Source organism: Lontra canadensis, unplaced genomic scaffold (genome assembly GCF_010015895.1).
Source record: "Lontra canadensis isolate GAN:19392208 unplaced genomic scaffold, GSC_riverotter_1.0 scaffold43, whole genome shotgun sequence".
NCBI classification, from domain to species: domain Eukaryota; kingdom Metazoa; phylum Chordata; class Mammalia; order Carnivora; family Mustelidae; genus Lontra; species Lontra canadensis.
In genome coordinates, this window is record NW_022631037.1 from 3,964,697 (window position 1) to 3,987,854 (window position 23,158).

General features: G+C 52.6%; 1 protein-coding gene across 2 annotated transcripts in view; it reads left to right on the plus strand.

Moving 5' to 3' along the window:
• The first annotated feature begins 740 nt into the window (after positions 1-740).
• CUEDC1 (CUE domain containing 1) overlaps positions 741-23,158 on the plus strand; it is an 81,952-nt gene continuing 59,534 nt past the window's right edge. Inside the window, exons 1-2 of one of the 2 annotated variants that reach the window (XM_032871982.1) lie at positions 741-833; positions 15,474-15,631. The gene's annotated coding sequence lies outside the window, so the exon portion shown is untranslated. The remainder of the gene's footprint in view (positions 834-15,473; positions 15,632-23,158) is intronic. The other variant, XM_032871983.1, reaches the window with a different exon arrangement.

Below are 23,158 nucleotides of genomic sequence, written 5' to 3' on the forward strand. Positions count from 1 at the left end.
GACATAGCAGGAGGGATCTGATGGTGTGTGATGGGTAACACCTTCGGTCTCCTGATCCCCTCCTCACCATCTCCTCTGACCTCCGCGTTGGGTTTCCTTTCCGGAACCCTGACTCCCAGGGGCTGCCCCTCCCCCACACCCCAGCCGTCCTGGGCCCAAAGGTGCGACTGCACTTCGCACCGGGGGGGGGGGGGGGGGGGGGGGGGGGGAGCGGCCCAGCTCTTAGGTTCCTCTCCGAGTCGAGGGCTCGGGTCCCCGCTCCCCATCTCCGGGGTCGCCTTCCCGGCGCCGGTCCCCAAGCAAGGAGGGAGGGAGAGGCAGGACGCCCCGCAATCCGCCCTGTGCGGGGAGACCGAGGCTCCTCTCTCACTCGCTCCGGCCCGCCAGCGGGGACTCACGGCGGCCGGCGCGGAGGGGAACACGGTGAGGGGGGAACCTTTCTAACTCTCCCCTGGTGTGCCCCCCCCGCCCCGGGCCCGCTTCCTCCGGCTTCCTCCACCCCATTCCCGCTCCCCTCCTCTCTCGGAGGGGGTCGGGCCTCGGAGCGGGTCTGGGGGCGCCGCGGCCCGGCCCGCGCCCCGCCCGCGGCCCCGCTCCTCCCCGCGCGGCCCCACTTGTGGCCCCGCCGGCGGCCGCGCAGGGACAGCTGCATTTCTCGCCGCCCGCCGCTAGGAAGCTGGCCTCGCCTCGCATTCTCCGCCTCCCGCGCCCCAGCCGCGCCGCCGCGCCGGGCCCGCCGCCGCCACCGCCGCCACCACCGCCGGATCGCGGCCCCTCCCCCGCCCGCCGGCCCCTCGAGCCCGCGGGGAGCGGACGCGCGTGGCGGCTACTCGGTAAGACCCTCCCTTCGCTCCCCAGCGCGAGCCGCCTCCGGCCCGGCCCGGCCCGGCGGCCCCACCTTCTCGGGAGCAGATCGCCGCGGCGCCGCCGGGAGGGCCGGGCGGGCGCGAGTTTGATTCCCGGCGCTGCCGCCGCGGCTCCCACGGAGCCCGCACCGCCCCGGGCGCACCCGCGGCGGGGTCCCGGCCCTCGCCCCCTCCCCTCGACTCCCACCCTCTTCGCCCAGGCCGTGGGTGCGCGAGCCGGGCGGGCACGGGGGGTGGGGTGGGGAGCCCGGCTCGGAGGTAGGGGGGTGGTCGCAGGCCGGCGGGCGGCGCGGGGAAGGGTAGCAAGGCCTCCCCCGGCCGGCGCCGCCCTGAGCCCCCGCCCCGGCCGCTCCCCCTTTTGTGTGGGCGCCCCTCGCAGCGCTGCTCCGGCCTGGGGGCGCTGGCTGGTGGGGGGCGCCTGCCGGGGGCAGAGCTCCTTCTAGGAGGAGGGGAGGCTGGCTTCCTGTCCCCGCCGGTGTCACAGGTTGGTTCAGCCCTTTCTGGTCCCACCCGGTCCCCTGGGAGCTGCATCTCCCGGTGGCTCGCTAGGGAAAGTTCAGAACGCGCTGTCCCCGCCCCTGTTCCCCCGCCCCTCCGGCTCGGTGTGCCCGGGGCTCTAAGCTCCAGGGGGCTGGTGATGGCGTTTATTCATTCGTTCCTCTTCAGTTTCTCCTTGCATTGTTGCCTTACACCCAGCCCAGTCTTGGCCATTTCTTTTCCCCTTAAAAGAAGTTTGGGCTGCAGGAAATTTATATGGAAAATAAATTCCCGGAGAGGAATTTGTTTTAGGGGGAAGGAGGTTTTAGAGTTTCCCTTAATATTGATTGATTGATTGATTGATTGGGTGAGAGTGGAGGGTGAGGGGAATGACTGGGAGTTTAGAAATAAGATGTCACAGAGGTGGCACTGGATGCAAGGAGACTACCTCACTCCCCACCTGGCCCCTGAGCAGGAGTGCCACTGAGCGTGGGAAATCACCCTTCCTGTTGGTTATCCTGCAGCACCCTGAGCCACCTGGTCCAGGAGAAAGGATTCAGGGAGATGTTCTGGCCTCTCATCCCTTTTCTTTGGCAGGCATTCTCATCTTTACAGCCTGGGTCGGGCTGGCCACCTGAAGGAGGTGAGGGACACAGGCTTCTCTCATAGAGGAGTCCTCTTACCATAAGATTTGGTCCCCTCGTGGGATCAAGTGGGACCTCTATTCTGAACAGAGGGTGGCCTCTCTGGAAGAGAGAGAGAAACCTGGCTCAGGTCACCCGGAGGCTGAAGGGTGTGTGCAGGACGGTTGGGTCAGAGACACTCGTGTCCCCTTTCTGCACCTGGAAGGAGCAGAGGACAAGGGAACAGGAGTGGTGCCTCAGGCCTGGGCACATCCTTAAACAGGAGAGAGACCTTGGCCAGCTAGGATGGCCTAGGAGCGATGCTATGACAAGGTGGGACCTTGGGGCTACAGGCTGGGGTCGTGGGCCCCTTTGAGAATCTGGTGAAAGCGCCAACTGCTCCTGCCTCAAGCACACATGCGTGCAGGGACACATTCTGTAGGCACTCTCAGAATGTTACCGTACCCTGTGGAACTGGAACCCCTTTCAAGACCCCGATCCACAGTCTGGTCCGGCATAGGCCGTTCAGAACAGTTCCTTCCTTTGTGGCCGGTCAGTGAAGAACCCAGGGTGCGATGAGCAGACCTCCCAAGAGGTCTTTTCTCATGACCTTCTCATGCAACTTTGGGCGTGTGGCCATAGAGACCCGGGAACCTCTGGACCAGACCCCAGATCCCTACAGTTAGCCAGAGGATGGAGGCAGATGTGTGGGGTGGGGGGCTTTTCCAGGGGCTGATTTTGCTATGTGGTGGGAAGGGCCAGGGCTGGGGCCACAGTGCTACTGAATTAGAGGCAAATATGAGGATTAGGGTATGGGATGAATATTCTGGTGTTTCTACTGGGTGTAGGAGCCAGGCACTTTAAGAGCCCCGGCTTATCTTGGGGAAGTGGGGGTGAGGTGGGAGAAAGAGCTGCAGTAGGGAGTGTAAGTGTGAGAACACTCCTCCTCTTGCTGAGGTTTTGGGGCAGAGTTGTTCAAGGCCGGGAGCTGGTTACTGCAGCTTCCTTAGATCCGCTGGACTTTAATTTAAAAGGCAAGTGGGAGCAGAGAAGATGGTTGTCACCAATCCCAGTGCACCCCCAGGAAGTGTGGCCTGCCTTGTCTTTCTTAGCCGGAGCTCCTGAGTTTGGCTGCTCAGGTTTGTGGTGTCTGCATTTGCTGGGGACATGGGAGAGCCTTTGGTAAGATCTGCCATCTCTGACTTCTCTGCTTCAGTGTTGGGAAGCCCTTCCTAGGCTCAAGTACCCCCATACAGAAGTAGCTCATGGGAATTTTGCTTTGTTTAACTCTCCTGCATAGTATTCAGTATATAGTAGTGCTCACACTTGTGTCCTCCTTGAGAGCTTCCTCCCTTTACTCTGCCTTGATTGACAATCCCCCCGCCCGCCACCCTGCAGCAATAAGCGACAAAAGTCTTGGGGACAGGAAGCTGGGAGTCAGACAGGGATCACCCCTCACTATACAAGATGGCCTGGAGGAGGAGAGGCCTCCGTTTTTGTTGGCTTCTAGGCCTACTGGAAGTAAGAGCCATAGAGGGCCTTGGAGAGGCAGTGGTCCAAGTCCCTGAACTTGGGACTTGGAGGTTGTCTTGGTGAGATGTAAGGGCCCTGTGGCAGCAACTAAAAATTCACATTCCTCCGTGGCCAGGACTTGCCTGTCCGCTGCTGCAATGGACAGCACCTGTTGGTGAAGTTGGGATTCTGGCTGTGGTGGCTGACTCCGTGCCTCTCTGATAGCTCTGCTTGCAGCCTCCCGGGGAGCACCTCCCGTGTGTCAGAGCAGAATAACGCACTCCTAATCATGCGGTGAGGACTCTTATTTTTAAAACCAGTCATAAATGATAAATGCTAGAACAGGGCCTGCAAACATAAACTCCCTTGTAAAATATGACCTTTTCATTTCTGTGACGGTGGCACCCAGTGTCTTTGAGGAATGATGGGTGGGAGAAAAAAGTTCCAGCTCCCTCTAACCTCCTCCCCCAGGAGGCCATTGGGGCTCCTTTGAGCCCTTCCCCATTGAAGCCCAGTAGTTTAGAGTGTAGGATCTACAGTGAAAGTCCCAGCCCTTCATCTTCCATTCTGATTTTGTAAATGCTTCAGTCTCTCAGCTTTAGAAAGTGTGGAAGGAGATCTAACCTGTATACCAAAGAGTGTAGTGTACGTCCTTAGTGCAGAAGCGATTATTAATTATTAATATTCCAGCACATGGGTGCTAATGTTCTGAAACTTCTTATTGTTAAGGAAAATCTTTGGTAAAGACTGTAGAGGCGGAGGCTGGCTTTAGAAGGGGTCGATGGAGTGGGGTGAGGGTTTTGAATTATGAGCAAAGGGGACTGCGTGATGGGGAGACGGGGAGCCTGAAATGTCAAGGGTGACAAGAAAGCAGCACAGCTGGGTGCAGAATGACTCAGCATCATCTGTAACCCTGCTGTGGAACCAACTCTTCTCCCTTCTCTTTGGAGACTTTGCCCTGTAAACTGGTGGGGGTTGGGGGTGGGGGAGAGGCTCGTAACAAGTTAGAAGAGTTGCACAGCTTTTATGTTGATGCTAACGTTGAGCATCAACGTTCTGGAGGAATAGGGGAAAGTGGGCCTGGAGGAAGGGAGTCTAATGGGGTTGGGGACAGGCCCAAGATGCAGTCAGGAGTGGAAGCTGCAGTGCGGAGGAGGGTTCCGGAAGGAAGGAATTGGGGAAATGGTCATTTTAACACTCACCGAGCACTGACTATGGGTCAGCCCCTGTTTCAAGTGCTTCTCATGGATCAGCTAATTTCATTCTCACAAGACTCTATGAGATGTGATATCTATTTTTGCAGTCAAGAAACAGATGTAAAGAGGTGAAATGACTTGCCCAAGATCACATGGCTAGAAGGTGGGAGAGCCAGGATTTGAATCCAAGAGGCCTGGCTGCAGAGCTTCCATCCTTAGAGAAATTATTAGAGGGACTGCTCCTGGGCTAGGGGTGGAGAGAGGTGAGAAGGATAGAGGGGTGGGGATGGGAGGGAGGTTGAAGGGGTTCATGCTATGCTTGAAGAGCTGCCCATGCAACGTTCAGACATCATTGGAACATGCTTGGAATGTTTAGTCTGCTGAGAACCACTGGTCAAGGGCCAGGCACTCTATTGGGGCCTGACCCCGAGTACAGAGGTCATGAAGACACAGCCCCTGCCCGCAGGATGCCTGTGGTCTAGTAGGGGACACAGATATGTTAGCCTAGAACTCCAGTTGCCATGACAAGTACTGTAGTGAGACGAAGCTCTGCAGAGGGGACGCTCTGCCAGCCAGAAGATTTGGGGAAGGGAAGGTTTCTGCAAGAGGGGGCACTGGAAATGAGTGAGGACAAGATGGCTCCTGTCTCCAGGGCTTTTGATCTGGCCATGGAGGACATCACTTTACGAACTCTGATTAGAACCGAAGGCCGAATGTTCTGGATCCAGCTACATGCTGGCCAGGATGAGTCAGGAACCGGGAAATGCAGTTGGCTTCTTCCATGTCTTGTGGTTTTTAAGAGTCACCCCTTATAATGTGTGCAGTGATGTTGCTGAAGAAGAAATAAAAATCTCCTAAGAGTTACTGCTCAGTACGCCTGGCTGGCTCGGTCCGTAGAGCCTGCAACGCTTGAGCTCAGTGTAGTAAGTTCGAGCCCCAGGTTGGGTGTAGAGATTACTTAAAAAACATTTTCAAAAAAGTTACTGCTCAGAGCTCTGTGATTCACTCTTGTCTCTCCGAACCGAGAAGCAGAACCAGAGGCAAATGTATGCAAGCAGCAGAAGGACCCAAGTAAGGTATGAGGAAAATGTTCCTTGCCGATCGGACGTGAGATGTGAGAACAAGTGACTCAGAGGAGCGGAGGGGAATGGCCTCCCCCAAAGGTCTTTAGAAATGGGAACAAGTTTCATTTATCTTGGTGGTTTAAGATGTTTCATCTGGAGACAGGAAGATGAAGTAGAGGCCCCTGGAGGTCTGTGTCAGCTCAGCAATAGGAGGGAAAGAGGAGCTGGAATTTTTGAACTAGAAGATTGCTCAAGTGTGGCCTAACTCCTTATTTTACCAAGGAAGTGACTGAAGAATGCCCCGTAACACGGAGTGGCTTATCCATTAGCTGGTGAGCCAAGCCCAGCAGCTTGGGTCTTGCCCTGCACTGATCCGGGTCAAAGGGGCTGCTTCCTGGGCGGGCCGCAGAGTGGGGGCCAAGCCTTGTGAGGAGGGCTGCTGGAAACCCGCAAGTGGTTGACCTTTGGGCTGTTGGTGCTGGAGAGCGCCAGCTTCGCTCAGATGTTTCTGAGAATGATGTTCCTGATGGAGCTAATGGGTTGTCTTCGTCACCCTGCTGGTCTGGCCCCTAGAAGGGCTTTGGGGACGCATCTGGGGCCCTCGGGAAACTTTGCCGAATGAAAAGTAAATTGCAGACAATCCAAAAGTTACTACTCTTTCACCATACGCTTGCTGGGCCAGTGCCCTTGTCCCTCCAGTTGTGTGTTTTGCTTAAGCCAGCAGCAGAATCATCTAATGCCCCCAGCCACAGAGAAGGGGGTCCCAAAGCGTGCGGGGGCAACAGGGCGAATGAATATAACACAGTTTAAGACCCTCCTCAAAACGTACAATTCTGGGGCACCTGGGTGGCTCAGTGGGTTAAGCCTCTGCCTTCGGCTTGGGTCATGGTCTCGGGGTCCTGGGATCAAGCCCCGTGTCAGGCTCTCTGCTCAGTGGAGAGCCTGCTTCCCCCTCTTTCTCTGCCTGCCTCTCTGCCTGCTTGTGGTCTCTCTCTCCCTGTCAAATAAATTAAAAAAACAAACAAACAAACAAAAAAAAACCGTACAATTCTTTGAAAGATCGTCAAGGGCTGACGTTATGTTCATTTATAATGTTCCTTTTTAATGTTTGAGGTTTGTTGTTGTGGTTCCTAGCACTAAAGTAAAGGCTGTGTTTTTCAGATTTAGGGAAAGCGTATGATAGAGTGATCTAAACTGCCTTCGGCTAGAGGGCTACAGAGATCTCTGAAGAGAACAAGGCTGGCTCTCCGAAGAGAACCTGATTAAGAAAGAGCCAAGCATGAACTCTTGTTGAACATTGAACATACCGGGTGGTGGGCTTTGCTTGCTGGGGTCAATTTAAGTGGACTCGTGCCAATGAAAGCAAAGCAGAGGGAGAAAACACTCCGCTTCCTCCTCTGACTCCCTTGTCCCTTGTTTGTTAAGGAAGCACTAGGTTCTAGGGGGACCTGACAGAGCTCTGGTTTGGCGCTCTGTCGGGGAGAAGATTCTCTGTGGTCATGTAGGGCGATCACGCATAGGAAATGATTTCATTTTGTTCAGGTCTGAGATTAGTTTCGGTTTCAGGCTGTGCCAGGAGCCGAGGGAGCCCGAGCTAAGACCCGTGTTGCGGGGAGGGGTGGGGGTTGGTTGGTTGGAGGGGTGGCGAGCTGGGCCAGAGTCTCCCCATCGGGCCGTGGGGGCTAGTGGCCAGGTGGCCGGGCAGGGAACTCCTGTGAGGAGCAGGGAAGCAAAGAGGATGAATCAGAGGAGTGGGGCAAGGAAGCTGTGGAGTGTCTGTGGGCCTGGAAACTGGGATGGGTGATGAGGGAGGGAGTGTGTGAAGGTATCAGCGAGTGTGCGTAGGACACAAGCGAGCACAGTTATTTGCTGAGCCACAGGGCTGGGAGGTCAAGGGGAAGTTGGAGAACATACATTACCTGCATGAGGTGGGTTCTCTGTGAGCGGGTGTAGACCTGAGAGGAAGGCAAGGTGTAAGGATGCCACAGGGCCCGCATACACTGGACTGGTGTCCTTCAAGCCAGCCTGCACTGTGCACGTTTCCTTGCAACTGACTTTCCTTGAAAAAAAAAAAAAAAAAAAAGAAGAAGAAGTCGCATTAAATTCTGCGAGCTGACAGTTGAGAACTTGCAGACTCTTGCAAGTTGGGGCATCCTGTAAGAACTTTAAGCTCATTTTTCCAGAGACGGTTTGTGGCCAGTCTGGTTATTCCCCGGGCATCGTGATCCTAGAAAACCAGTAGTTCTCCTCCCGCGACTGGATCTGGGGGAGGCGCACACAGAGGTTTCATCGCTCTTAGTGGTCCCAGCGCGTCACTGCATTTTATTCTCCAAGTCATAAATTCATTTTATCTCTAAAAGAGAGAACCACTGGGGTGCCCAGTTGGCTCAGTCAGTAGAGCATGTGACTCTTGATCTCGGAGTTGTGAGTTTGAGCCCCATGTTGGGTGTAGAGATTACTTTTTTGTTTTCTTTAAAGATTCTATTTATTTGACAGAGAGAGTGAGCAAGAGAGAGAACACAAGCAGGGAGAGTGGGAGAGGCAAAGGGAGAAGCAGGCTCTCTGCTGAGCAAGGACCCCGATGGGGGCTCCATCCCAGGACCTTGGGATCATGACCCAAGCTGAAGGCAGACGCTTAACTGACTGAGCCACCTAGGTGCTCCTAGAGATTACCTTAAAATATAAAATCTTAAATAAATAAATAAATAAATAAATAAATAAGGGGAGCCTGGGTGGCTCAGTCGGTTGAGCAACTGACTGTTGATTTTTGGCTCAGGCTGTGATCTCAGGGCCATGAGACTGAGCCCCAGGTGTGGAGCCTGCTTGGGATGCTCTCTCTCCCTTTCCCTTTGCTCCCCTCCTTTGCCTTTTCCCCCGCCCTCCTCTGCTCTCTTGAGTGCTCTCTCGCTCTAAAAAAAAATCTAAATAAATTTTAAAAAATGATAAATAAAAGAAAGAATCACTGAATTTTAAAGCCAGAAAGGATTTTGAAGCTCACCCAGCCTGCTCCTAGAGGAATTTGTAATCCTGGGTCATCCAGGCACCTCAAAAAGCCCCATGGTTTGTGGGTAAGCACCTGAGTTTGAATGCGGCCTTTGCTACTCGCTGTCGTGGTCTTGGGACAGTCACTCAGTCTCTCTGAGTCTTGGTTTCCTGACCCACACAGTGAGAGTATTGATATTCCCTAATGATGGCTAACGAGTATCAAATACTTACAAAGTCCTTAGCACAGTGCTTGGCGTATCTGTAAGTTCTCCATAAACGTTCGCCACCCGTTGCTGCTGCCATTTGTCGTTGTTTTCATGATGGGTTCGTGAAATCACGTGGTAGCCAGTGGTCAGGCCAGGGCTCCGATGCTGAACGCTCTTCCCTCCTCGCTTGCTCTCCAGCGTGGCCAGAAGGTGACTTCATCAGGCTAGATCTACGATGTGAAGAGCATTTGTGGAAGCATGTGTGTAGATGCCTTGTGATGAATGTTCACAGCAGAGCTGGAAGAGATGGGCTTAATCCATTTATTAGGTATAATTAGACTATGGGCAGGAGTGTATGTTTACCAAATAATTTGTTCCCACAAATATCATTTACTCATGCTTAGAGGTTCCCTAAATACCAGGTTGGTTACCTCTGCTGGAAAGGTTGGGGTGTTTCTCGATGTTTTTATGGAAGAGCTCTCCTCAAACTGGAAACACCCATTTTGATGAGTTGTGGTGGCAAACGGGCTTTTGTGTGTAATGGAAATGTTTCTGGAGCCTGGCTTCTGTTTATCAAGGGTGAAGACAGTGCACGTTTTAAAAAACTATAGGCTTGGCAGAAGTCCACATGGCCTAGGCCAGGCCTGCATAAATGTGCTCCAAGACGATTTGCACTGACCTTTTTTGCAAATTGCTGACAGCCTAGGAGCCTCCCAAGGGAGCCCTTTTAGTCTGAAACATTGTTGAGGCTGGGATAAGCCTCGGCCTTGAGCGGGGGTCTTTTGACACTTTTGGTGGGGTGGTACCTTCTGTGAGGTTGCTTTGGTGTGTTTCCTTAGACTACGAAAACAAGTGGAAATTAACTTTATGTGACATATCCTGCAATGGTCCCCTGAGATGATGCTGCTCTCTGGGGGTTACAGAGTTGAAATCTGTTTTTGATGCTGATCCATGGCACTTCTCAATTTCCCCGCTTAAGGGAGGGAGCGTGTGAAAGTGTGAAATTTGTGCGGGTGTGACCTGGAGTCCAAGATCAGAGATCGAGTCTCACCCCTGCCACGTACGGACTGTGTCATTCTGAGCAGATCACCTAACTGGAGCCCGGTGTGGAGCTTGAACTCACGACCCTGAGGTCAAGACCCAGGTGCCCCAGATCACCTAACTTTTTAAGGTATACTTTTCCTAACTTTGAGCTATTATATTTTACCCATAACAATAAATGGCTATAGAACACATCTGCCAAACAGAGCTGGTAATAATACCCGCTACCGCAGAGGATCGTTGCGATGGTCTAGTGATAATAGCAAACATTTATTACATGGCTTGTTGGTGCCAGGCACCTTCTTCTTCCTTTTTTTTTTTTTTTTAAAAGATTATTTATTTATTTATTTCAGAAAGAGAGAGAGTGCACAAGTGGGGGTGGGAGGGGTGTGGAGAAGCAGGCTTTCTGCTGAGCAGGGAGCCCAAGGCGGGGCTCGATCCCGAGAACCCGGGATCATAACCTGAGCGGAAGGCAGACGCTTAATCGACTGAGCCACCCAGGTGCCCCTGCCGGTCACCTTCTTAAGCACATTAATTTATTTGCTCAGCCCTATGTGGGTATAGTATTATCACCACTTTACTGAAGCACAGAGGGTTGAGTCCACTTGCCCAAGGTCACACAGCGAGTTGAGGAGCCGGGATCCCAACTCAGAAAGCCAGGTTGCTGAGTCTGTAGATGGTGTTTACAAGAGGGCTTTGTACCGTGGTAGTGTTGAGCTTCTGGTTCTTTGACTGCTCCTCTTCGTATTTGAGGAGCTGAGGGCTGGATAAGCTGAGCCTGGAGGTAGATTAAGTGTACAGATCACGGTGTTGGAAAGAATGAGGAGATGGAGCATATGAGAGCTTTTTTTGGAGTTACAGGGAAACAGCTGTTTCTAAGTTTGGGACAGAGCTGAGGAGAGCCGGCAGGGACAGAGAAGGACATTTTCTGGGTGGATTGTTACTATCTGCCATGAGGGAGAGCACCGTCTGTGGATTTAAGAGCCACGTGCTTCTTCCCTCTTCTTATCATATTTTATCTGGAAGCCTGTCTTTAAATCCCAGCTCGGCCCTCACGCTGTGACAGCTTTAGAAACTTAGAAAACTTGCCAAGGATAGTGAATTCTTGCGACGTGAAGGGAAAGGTGAAGAATGGGTTTCTTCGTGGAATTTCTTCCTTGTTACCTTATTTCTATGAAGTGCTTATGGGGATGCCCCACGGAGTGGCTTGAGTTCAGTGAAGAGAGGACTGGAAACTTGCGTGACTTTTTTTTTCTCATGAATTGACTTAATAAGAGAGTGAATCATCCTCTTAGCTAGCATCCTGGAAAAGAAGAAAGGAGAGAGCAAGAGAGTGGGATGGCATTTGACTGAAACCAGAAGCTTTCTGTGGCGGTCTCCCAGGGCAGGGGCCAGGCTGCCACTGAGGTCCCTCAGGGCCTCTCAGCTTCCCCCTCACGGCCACCCTCAGCCCTCACCATCCCTGTGAGGCTCTGGGGAATGAATAGGCCTTAATGGGAAATGAATAGGGGGTGTAAGTGTCCTTTTTAAATGACAGACCACTGGTGAAATTCACACGCAGCAGTGATAATTTTGAAGACATTCACATAAAAATTCATTACATAAAACTAGACAATTCAAAAATAGCTTTTGACCTTCAGGGATGTGAATGGCTACTTATACCCCCTTCCTGGGAAGGTGGCTGGGGCCCTCCCTGTGCCAATGCTTGATCCCTTGGGTCATCCTAGTCACCCTTCAGGGATCTCTTGTTCTCTTCTGGGACTCCAGATAGGAGTCTTGGTTGGGTGGGGTCGGGGGAACCACTCTCTGCCTGGCCAGCCCCACCTACAAGTTACCTGTTCTCTGAGTTTGCTCGGACGCTGGGGAACATCTCCTTTTCTGAGACATTCTTTGTGACCTTTCTGTGGACCTTAATTTAAAGTCTGAGCTGAGGCTGGGGTCCCCAGGGGAATGTGAAGGCTGACGGGGATCAGGAGGGGTTTGCAAGGAAACTCCTCACACCAGCCCCCTGGAATGTGAAAAGGCTGGTTGTGCTTTCAGACTCTCTCTGGCTTCATGGCATACATTTCCCAGAGCGTTGGCTTTTCTCAACAATGCCTCTCTGCCTCGTTTTCCTTCCTGCCCTGGCCATCGGCAGCCGCTACCATTAATAGCTCCCATTTGAAAGAGGACTTATTCTGTGTCAAGCATTTCACTTTAAGTAATCCAATTTAGTACCTATATCAACCCTATGAACCAGGGATTATTGTCTTTTTAGATGTGGGAACTGAGGCTGAGGGCTAAGGGGTAACATCACTTGTCCGAGTAACACAGCCATTTACCGGGAGAGATAGTTTTGGGTTTTATACTTTTATTGTGAAAATTTTCAAATATACACAGAAGTGGAGAGACCAGTGCATGCCCATGCACTCATATCAGGCTTCTTCACTCTATCTGGAAGTGCTGGCCCCAGGTTTTCTGTGGCTTCAGCATACAGCAGGATACCTGTGTGTGAATTTGGAGAAGGGACACTTTCTCCAAGCTACAGAGGTGGGTAAGCAGAGGGCAGGCTAGATTCCAGCCCCATTTGCCCCCTTGGACAGGAACCTTGCGAAGTGAACAGCTCACACAACTGTGTATGGCGACCCTGCCAGCTAACTTCTCATCTAGCTTTCAGCATGAAGAAAGGAGACTGTAGCCAGTCACCAGGCCCTGACAGTGATGATGTCTCTGGCTGGTCCTCAGCTATGCGGCGTCAGGGGAGAAGAGCTCAGTCGCTGGGGACGTCTTGGGCTAAAACAGATTAAGCTGGGGGTGGGGGTGGGGGTGGGGATTCCCAGAGGAGAGACTTCTGCTGCAGAGGAGGGTGAAGGCCGATGAGTCGTGTCTTTTGCTGCTCCTGTTTTCAGCCGGCCACCGCTGTCCTGATGACTCCTGCCTGGTGCCTTCTGTCCTGTGTTCTGTACCCAGGGCTTGGGAAGCACTTGTGTGTGGCCATGAGGCAGGCGGGAGGGGAGCTGGTTGCCCGCAGGGTGTGAAAACCTGGTGTGAATTCCCTCTTGGCTGCCACCCTCCTAGAGTCTCTGGGACAAGCTGCCTTTGCCTCCTGGAGGCACACCTTTCCTCAGCACTCAGTTCAGCCAGTGGCTGCCTGGGAGGGCCCGCTCTCCCACCTGCAGAACTATTCCTTTTAGTCCCAGAGCAGGCCCTGTGGGTCACCAGATGAGGAGCTTCTTGAGGAGAGGGACAGGGCCGTTTTTCCAATGGTGCTCTTGGTTCTCCCCACAGCAGCATCTGGCGCTGGTGCTCTGGAAATATTTCTTTTCTTTTCTTTCTTTCTTTTTTTTTTTTTTTAAGATTTTATTTATTTATTTGACAGAGATCACAAGTAGGCAGAGAGGGAAGCAGAAGGGGGTGGGGGAAGCAGGCTCCCTGCTGAGCAGAGAGCCAGATGTGGGGTTCGATCCCAGGACCCTCGGATCATGACCTGCGCCAAAGGCAGAGGCTTTAACCCACTGAGCCACCCAGGTGCCCCACTGGAAATATTTCTTAAACCACCAGAGGCAGCATCCAGCCGACTGGGAAACTGTGCTGAGGGGTTCAGGTTGATTAACTTGTGAGCCTCAGTCAGGAGGCTAGACTGTGCCGCAGTGATGATGGAACCCTGATCCCCCAGTGGCCTGACACAATCTAGGCTTAGTGGGTGCTTGAGGAAAGTCCAGTGCAGTTAGGCAGTCCTCCCCCATCTGTAGCCACACCTCTGGACTATGGGGTGTGACTTCAGAGTCACCACAGGAGCAGAAGACAGAGATAGAGGCACCCCCTGGCTTAGCTGCATTGCAAGGAACTGACACCCCTTACTTCCATTCACATTTCATTGGCCAGAACTAGTCCCATGGGTTCAACCTAACTGCTAGTCACACAGTCACAGTTGCTCACAGTCACACAGCCGGCTGGGACATAGGGAAATATAGGGGGTTGGGAAATATAGGGGAGCAAGGGGCTGCCTTCATGCTTTCAAAGATGAGTACTTTGTATTTCTTGTCCGTGGCTTTAGCCCATTGGAGTGCCTCTGGCCTAATCACTTGTCCTCAGTTGCCGTTTTCTTTTTACACTGACAGGAAGGGAACACCTGCCACTTCCTTTAATCCTTGAAGAGAAGGAGGCATGAGATGGCACTGAAGGAGACCCACAGCAGCGATTTTAACCTCTCCTTTTTTTTTTTTTTAAGATTTTATTTATTTATTTATTTGACAGGCAGAGATCACAAGCAGGCAGAGAGGCAGGCAGAGAGAGAGAGAGAGAGGGAAGCAGGTTCCCCGATGAGCAGAGAACCCGATGCGGGACTCGATCCCAGGACCCCGAGATCATGACCTGAGCCGAAGGCAGCGGCTTAACCCACTGAGTCACCCAGGCGCCCCCCCCCCCTTTTTTTAAAGATTTATTTTATTTAAGTAATCTCTATGCCCAAGGCAGGGCTGGAACTCAGCACCTGGAGATCCGGAGTCGCATGCTGCACTGACTGAGCCAGCCAGGCTCCCCTTAACCTCTCTTTTATTACACGTGGGCCCTGTAACTTTCATTGAGTCACCTCACCTCTGTGAGTCTGTGAGCCTCTTTCCTCATTTGTAAAAGGAGGATAATAACCCAGCCCATCTCTTAGTTCTGATTCTACTGATTGCAAGTAACAGAAACCAGCCTGAGCTGTTTGAAGTCTCAGGGGAATGGAAGAATTGAGGCTAGGAAATAAGGCTGGCCTCCCAAGTGTCTACAAGGGCAGGATACCATTGCTTCTGTGGATGTGTGCCAGATGTCATGTCCCCTCAGCTTCCACCTAGACCGGCTCTGGTTCCAGGAACCATCAGGCTGAAGGGTAGCTCAAAACCTTGATTCAAATTCCTGGGGAAAGAATCTGATTGGCCCATTTGTGTCAGCTGTCTCCCGTTGGTCCAACCAGCTATAGCTGGAAGCACAGGGTCTATAAGGTATTGACAAGGCTTGGGGGCTTTCCTCTATCCATGGGGGTGGGGACAGTCCTCAGAATGGGGCCTGTGCTTACCTGGTTCAATAACTGTGGAGTAGTAACATCTGGAAGAAAACTGTGAGAACTGTAAAGTGCTGCATTAATGGGAGCTGGCATGTTGGTGTGCGATTTCTCGTTAGGAATCTGGGAGATTGTACCGCCTTGCAGGGGGATGAGAGAGAGGCAATGCTGTGAGAGAGGAGCCTACTTTATTTTAAAAAGAGATTGTATTTACTTATTTGAGAGAGAGAGATTGAGAGAATGAGTGGAAGGAAGGGCAGAGGGAGTAGACTCTGCAGGGAGCAGAAACAGGAATTGATCCCAGGACCCTGGGATCATGACCTGAGCCCAAGGCAGCTGCTTAACTGACTGAGCCACCCAGGTGCCTGGAGGAGCCTGCTTTATAAAAAAAAAAAAATAAAAAAAAATATATATATATATATATATATATACACATATACACACACACACACACACACACTCACTCTCACTCTCTCCTAGAGGCAGAGGAGGTGTTTGTTAGAAGATCACACAGAGCCTGGACCAGAGGAAATGGACAAGACTAGCTTGGGGTGTTGTCGGGAGGTCAAGTTAAGTTTACAGGCTATTAGACCATAACGCTGTAAAAGAGAGAGTACTTCACATGTGCTCTCATCTGTGTAAGTATGGATGCTTCCGTAGTTAAAACTGTGATGTGGAAAGGATCTTAGCCCAAGCTATGGCAATTCGTTCCTTGTCTGATACTGTCCCAGCCGGCTGTGTGACTGTGAGCAAGTCACTTCACCTCTCTGGGCTTAGCTCTCTGAAGACTGTGGTGCAGTGTATGCATGTGTCTGTGTACCGTGGGGTTAAGACATAGAGTCTGGAATTAAGACAGCTGGGAGTGAACCCTTTTTTTCACTTTGCTAGCTATATGACCTGGGGAAATTTCTTCACCTCCTTGAGTCGGGGTTTCCTTGCTTGTGACATGGGGATATTTGTAGTATTTTCCTCATATGGTTATGGTGGGGATTACATGATATAGTATCAGCTAGTATTATTAATAGAAGCCAAAGCTGGCCAATTGCAGGGACAGGGACCCTATGACATGGTGATTCTGCATGCCCAGGCCCTTTGATTAGAAAGAACACAAGAGCTGTGTAGCCTCCTGGTGCAGGGGGTGCAAGAGGAACCCCGGGAAGCTAGGGAGCTGGAGGGAGCACGGGAAGACTGCTGGCAGAGGCAGGCAGGGCTAGCCCGCGGCTCTGGTCCTTCTATGAATTCAGTTCTGCCAGCACTGCCAGGTGCAAGGTGAAGCTTACAGCCCCAGGAGCGCGCGCCCGCCCACCTCTCCTCCCACACCCCATCTGCTTCCAGCAATTCGTTGAATTTGGGGTGGCTCCTTCTTTTCCGTCCTGGGCCCGGGGTGGAGAGGTGAGGCTGGGGAGGCTGTGGGTCCGACAGCCTGCCCAGGTTTGGGATCGCAGTGCTTCCCGCTGTGAAACTGCTGATCCCGGAGAGCTACGGAAGAGATGAAGGAACCCTTATGAGCAGAGCAGTTTGAGGGCTGAATTATTTGGAGGCTGCGCTCCCTCCGGCGGGTCCCGGCGAGGGGGCGGGGAGGGGGGGAGCGGGGGAGCGGGGAGGGAGGAATGTGGGACCGCGGACGGCCGCTGGGCAGCTAGGCAGCTCTCAGGGCCCGGCCTCCAGGCCCGGGCTGCGCCTTTGTCCTGGGGGCCGCGCCGCGGTGGCCTTCCTCAGACTGGGGCTCCAGTTGCTGCCCGGCCGCGGCCTCCGGGGCTGGTCCTCCTCGGCTCCCGGGGCGCGGCGATCATGAGTGGCAGAAAGAAGTCACCCCACTAGCTGCCGGAGTGCAGTGTCGCCCCGAGCGAGGGCGGGTCTGGAAGCCCCTGCGGGGGGCGGCCGCTGGGCTGCTGGGGGATGGGGGGAGCCCTAATCCTCTTTCGGTTCGTTCAGGATTATGTTTTGAGCCGAAGACTTATGGAAAATCAGCGCCTCCAGTAGCTGCGGGGCCCTGGAGAGGGTGCTTGGGGCCCGGCCGGTGTCCCGGCGCTGGGGCCTGCGGGGTCCTGCCAAGGTGGACCGTGGCCATGGCAACCCCTGCCCGGGACTGCGGTAAACACGCGCTTTCAAAGGGGGCCTTGTTCCCTGCGGGAGCCCTTCAGTTCCAGCCCACTGGGGCTTTTCAGTCCTGGGGAGGAAAGGGAGGGCAGTGGGGAGGGGCCGGCCTATTAGTGAGGAAGTGTCACTCAGGTCCCTGTCTCCCCGCCCCAGGCATGTTTCCTGGAGGCCCCAGTTTCCAAAGCTCCTGCTTCTGGGGAATGAAAAGAAGTGTAAGCATCAGGAATGCATTCAGTCTCCAGGCAACAGGGTGTGTGTGTAATTGAGGGGAGGGAAGGAAGCTTGGAAAAAAAAAAAAAATCACCATCCCGTGGGCCACCTCAGAGTGGAAGGCCTTGGTGCTCCAGACTGATTTCAGCAAGCTAGCGGGGGCCACGGGAAGCAGATCTTTAAGACTTACTCATCCTTTCTGGCCCTGAATAGCAAATGACTATAATCTCCCAGAAAACATTAAATCATTCATTTAATGTAATGTAATCTCATTGGCAATTTGTATTCTTATGTATGAGCCAGTGAATCTTTGTGAGAAGGCTGATCTTGGGAGCTTGATAGCCTTCGCTGTCTTGGGGGGAGCCTGGCCGCTGGATTCCCCTCCCATCATTTTGTGTTTCAGCTAACCCAAGTGTAAAAACCGGGAAGGATGCTTGGCTGCTCACTAAGCACCTACATCATTTATGAGGTCTCCTCTGTGTGTGTGTGTTACCAAATGAGTGAGTGATGAGTCCATTTCCATTTAGGGAAGGTTGGGGTTGTAACCAGATCTTTTCCCCTGACGCTGCTTTCCTCTCTGGCTTTGTCTGAAGAGGGGGCTGGCAGGGGCAGCCTCAGGTATAGGGAGAGGAGACAGAGGACGTAGATCTAGGTCTGTTAGCTGTGAATGATGGCCAGCCCTCTGTCTGTCAGCTCTCCCAATCCTCCTGGGATCCTTGAGGGATGTGTGAGGAAAGATCCTAGTCGTTCAGCCTCAGAACACAGCTGATTCTGGGCCTGCTGACATTATTTTCAAGTCCCTGTCAGTCCAAGGACCACAGCATCTGGTCTGGTGGACTAGAGAGTCCAGTACTGCTACTGACCTCCAGCGTCACCCCTTCATTCTGGCTGAGAGCGGTGGGAATCCACAAAGTTGAGAATACGGAGGCGGGCGTCCTGGCTGCTCAGCCAAGTTTCCTTATACCCAAGGGAGAGCAGGAAGGGTTCTCATTCACAGGTTGGACACTGGGAGCAAAATCTGGTGCCTAGATTTTCACACACCCTCATGCCTTCTGTCCCCTCTTCCTTCTGAAGTTTGAGAGGTTGTAAATTCTTCGTGTCATATGCCATTGAATTTGGGGGAGATGGCACTATTTGAAAGGTTTCTTCATCTGAAGGTGGAGCGGAGGGAGCTCAAGAACTTTCCAAATTTTTCTGATCAGCCCAGAATAGGGGGAATTTACTTTGAGCTTTGTGGAAGGAGGGAAAAAAGAAGATATCGCTCATGTGTCTAGAGAGATCCAGTTCTAATGGATGCACCAACCAGCACAGTACAAGAACATTAAGGGCTTGTAAAGTGACTGCCATTCTTGTCTCCTTGTGGAATCTGAAACCAGAACCAGGGTGTGTGCAGGGTGGGGCTCAGGCATGGGTGAGTTCTATAAGCTCCCCAGGGGTCCCTCCTGTACCACCAGGGTTATGGGCCATCCCTCCAGTTCAGTGTCCACAAAATGGTGATGATTTTGTGCCCCAGGAGACACTGGGTGTGTGCGGAGACATTTTTGGTTGGCACAACTGGGGGTGGGGGTGCTCCTGGCATTTGTGGCTAGAGGCCAGGGATGCCACTTAACATCTACCAATATACAGGACAGACCCGACCCCCCCCCCACCGACCCCGCAGTGGAGAATGATCTGGTCCCAAATGTCAGGAGTGCCCAAGGTTAAGGCGTCATGCTCTTGTGCCTGCACCAGACCTTCTGGAGATTTGTGCTGAGGCAGGATTCTGAGAGAAGGAAGGACGGGTGGCTGGGGGGGAAAGGAGCCAGGTGGAAGCATTGTGCAGGGAAACAGCACGTGGATGGAAGGGTCTGGAGGCAGGAGAATGTGATTCGGTTTTTGCAAAGGGGGAAAGAGCCTTGTGGTTTCGCAAGAGTCATCTGAGATGTAGAGGATGTTTTCAGTGTGATGACCCTGGAGGTGGGCTTGCATTTTGCCCAGCGACTTCTGGTTAGGACCTCAGGCCCTCTCTCTGGCTGCTGACTGTCAGTGTCAGTAACCCTTGGGCTTCTCTCTGCTCTGTGGGAGTGAAGGAGCCCCTCTCAGGTACCGTTGGCTTCAAATGCCCAGTCCCACTGTGGGGCTGGCTTTCCCGAAGCTTATGCATATCAGAAAGCTGCTCACTTTCCCTCCGGCGCCAAAGCAGGCAGTGCCCTTTGCTTTCGTTAACGGCTTGGTGCGTGGGGCCCATTCTTTCATGAGTTTCTGTTCCTTAGAGAAGGGGAGGGAAGACCCTAGTCTGCTGAGTCCACGCTGTATGCCCACTTTCTGATGGTCCTGACACATGGCAGTTGGTCTTTTTTTTTTTTTTTTTTTTTTTAAGATTTATCTATTTGAGTGGGGAGGGGCAGAGGGAGAGAATCTTCGAGCAGACTCCCCTCTGAGCACAGAGTCTGATGTGAGGCTCGATCCCATGACCCTGAGATCCCAACCTGCGCCAAAACCAAGAGTCAGATGGTTAATGGACTGAGCCAGCCAGGTGCCCTGGGCCATAATGTCTTTTGAATAAATGAGTAAATCCTTCAATGAATGGAAGATCTGGACCGCCTTCTGCAAATTGCCCCTTTCAGAAGCACATAGTCCTTTAGTCCTTGTGCCTTAAGTTGAATTAGGAGAGACTGAGATTGGCCATAAGGAGGAAGGTCTCTATTGTAAGAATTTTCAGGGAGTGGGACACATAATCTGAGGGTGACCTGAGGGAAGTGGAGACCATTCCTATTTGGAAGGGAGCTGCTTGTGGCCCTTTCTGGCTGCCACTGAGCGGACATTTTTGCCCTGCTGGGGTGACTCACATTACACTCCTTCCTCTGAGGCTTCCAGCTCTTAATTAGATTTCTTAGCTCTCACAGTAGACTTGAATATCCTTTGATAAGGAGTAAAAAGTGTGGTCGAACACAGGAGTGTAGTACTTCTCCCGGGGCCTGCCTGCTGGACGTCACTGGCCAGCTGTCTGGCCCACGCAGAGCGAGGCCGTGAGCAGTTTCCCCAGGATGCCTCCTCTCCTCGACATGCTCAGAGGGAGTAGTCCTCCGAATGTTTGCACATGCTTCTGAGCTGCTTTGTTCCACCTTCAGTCAAGCCCTTGGGACAGAAGGTCTTCTGTTTCTGCGACTCAGGAGAAAAGGGCCCCTGGATGTCCCAGGCTCAGGCTGGAGTGGAAAAAGGTGTGTTGCAAGAGCTGCATCTGAGCGAGCCCAGACCCACCAAGGCCTTCTGCCTCCCTCAGGCCAGGCCCCAGTGGTGAGCCTTTTCCTCAGCCCTTTGTTGGACTCTGGGCCTGGTCAGGCCAAATTTACGACCCTAGCCTCATCTCTCCAGGCGCTTGTGCCATTAGAACCTTGCTCCTCGAAGTCCAGACTCCAGACTGGGAGCCCTCACGTTACCTGCTCGAAATGGGGTCTCGGGCCCCACCCCCCAGACTTCTGGAGTTCGTCTGTATTTTACCAAGATCCCAGTGGTTTATGTGCACGGTCAGGTGTGAGAAGCACTGTGCTAGAGGACTTTGCTTGCTGAGGGGACAGTTGAGGGGATGGCTGGAGGCTCGTTTGAGTATGACCTATGGCCCTGTCTTTGCATAGTACCTTTAGAACAGGGCTCCTTTACTAGCCAAGGTGAGGGATGGGTTGTGTTGTTCACTCGTTCAGGGATGGGTGTGTGATCCCAATGAGTATGACTGGTCTGTGCAAGTCCGACGGTGTCCGAAGAGGCAAGCCCACAACTATGTGCTGGGAGACTGGGGCAATGTCACATTGCCCGGGGTGGGGACCAGAGAGAGAATCCCAAGCAGATCCCTGCTGAGCACGGAGCCCAACACTGCAGGATTCCATCCCACGACTCAGATCTTGACCTGAGCTGAAATCAAGAGTTGAACACTTAACTGACTGAGCCACCCAGGTGCCCCTAGAAATGTCTTTAAATCCTTACCTATTTTCTTTTCCTGTACGTATCCTGCCAGGGACCCATAACTAACAGTTTGTGGATAGTCTGTGAGCATGGTTTTAGTGGCCCTGGTCTAGAGCCCCGTGTTTAGGATCAGACCCTGGTGTGAACCCTGCCTCTGTCACTTATTTGCTGTGTGTTCTTTGGCTGCTTTTTAGCCTCTCTGAACCTCAGTTTTGTCATCTGTAAATCAGAGATGATAATGCCCCCACCTCATAGGATGGGAATGAGGAATCAATGAGATAAGCACGGGTAAGGCACAGAGCCTGGTGCGCAGAAGGCACCCTTGATAATACCGGCTAATCAAATGGCACCATCATCCTTGTTTAATGTCTTGGAACATCTGACATGAAGACAGTAGCCCTTGTAAAAGCATGCCCTTGTTTTTGGATAGACAGTGGTCTTTAAAACTAGCAAACTTGTTCGGAACAGAAACTTTTTTCCCCTGCTAATTTCTGATAGTTTAGGGCTACTGATCATGAACTTGTGTCTGTGTAGACCCAAACAAAATCCAGAATCAGAATTGGGACAATGTTGGAACTTGTTTTTAAGTGATGGAAAGAAGTAATAAACACTGTAGGAAATCCATGTCATCCCATACCGCCTTGCTGTTACCACTGTCCCCCACCTCCTGCGCAATGTATCTCGGGCTCACCCTCTCCCAGGCGGGCTGTGTGGAGTTTCCTTGCCAAGTTCCCTGATTCTGCATCCTCCCTTTCTGGAGAAATTTAGGCTACCCTCTTGGCTATTTCTTCAGAGCAAGGAGGTGAAGTGAAGTAGAGGACTCAAGTCAAAAGATCTGTGTTCTAGAGGCAAGTTAGCAAGGCATCACCTCATTGGCCCACAGTTCTTAGCTCTTTTTGTGTCCCAGATCCTTTCAATGATCTAAAGAGAACTTGGACCCTCCCTTCCACCCTGGAAAGTGAATGCACACACAAACCCATGAATAGTGTGTTTTTAATTTTGGGGGAGGTAAGGTTGGGGGGCAGTCCGTGGACTTTGTCAAACCCTCAAGAATTCTTTGCTGAGAATCTCCTACCAGGTTGTAAGCTCCACAAGGCTTGTTTCTCGTGGACTAGACTAAGTAACCTGCAGAATGGGACAAAGGGGCAAAAGCATGGGCTTGGGGCTCCGAGTTCTGGGGTCTGAATCATTCTTCTGCTACTTGGTAGCTTGTTGACCTTGGATGAGCTGCTTATCTCCTCCAAGCCTCAGTTTTCCCATCTATAAAGTGGGGATAAGACAGTACCTACCTCAGTAGGGTAGTTTTGAGATTGGACTAGGTAACATTGATCAGATGCTCCCGTCCCATTCTTGTGTAGTCTACAGAATGTCCTGTTGCTTCCTGGAGGAGTCCCACCTCAGTGGTAAGAACCCACACGAGCCCTGTTTTAGGGCATCCATATTTGGACTGAGAGTGTGAGGCTTTCCTTTGAGTGAGTGGGGAGCAGACCCCTTGCCGTACCTCTGGGAAATCTGAAGGGCTGGAGAGTTGTGGAGCCAAGCTCCTAGATGCTACCTGACCTAGCTGCCCCTGGTCAGTCGTTCCCCTGTGCTGTTGGACGAAGCTCTGCGTGTGGAGATCGCTGCCTCAGGAGCTTCCCTGAAACCCAGAAGGTTGGGGAGGAGCCGAAATGAAGAATGGAGCAGCAGACTCGTTTTTTCTCCCCTTAATTAACTCTGTCTCTTTTGCTCCCCAGGCTCTCTGCTGCCCCAGCAATTAGTGGGAGTGTTAACTGGGGTCAGGGCAGTGGTGGGGCTTCCGGGAGCTCCTGGGGACAGTGCTGAGGAAATGCCTCTCAGGCCGAGAATGAGGGCTTTGCCTCCTGCCGCCCAGGCCCACCTACCCCTTGCTGCCCCCTTTTAGCTGAGCTGCCCCA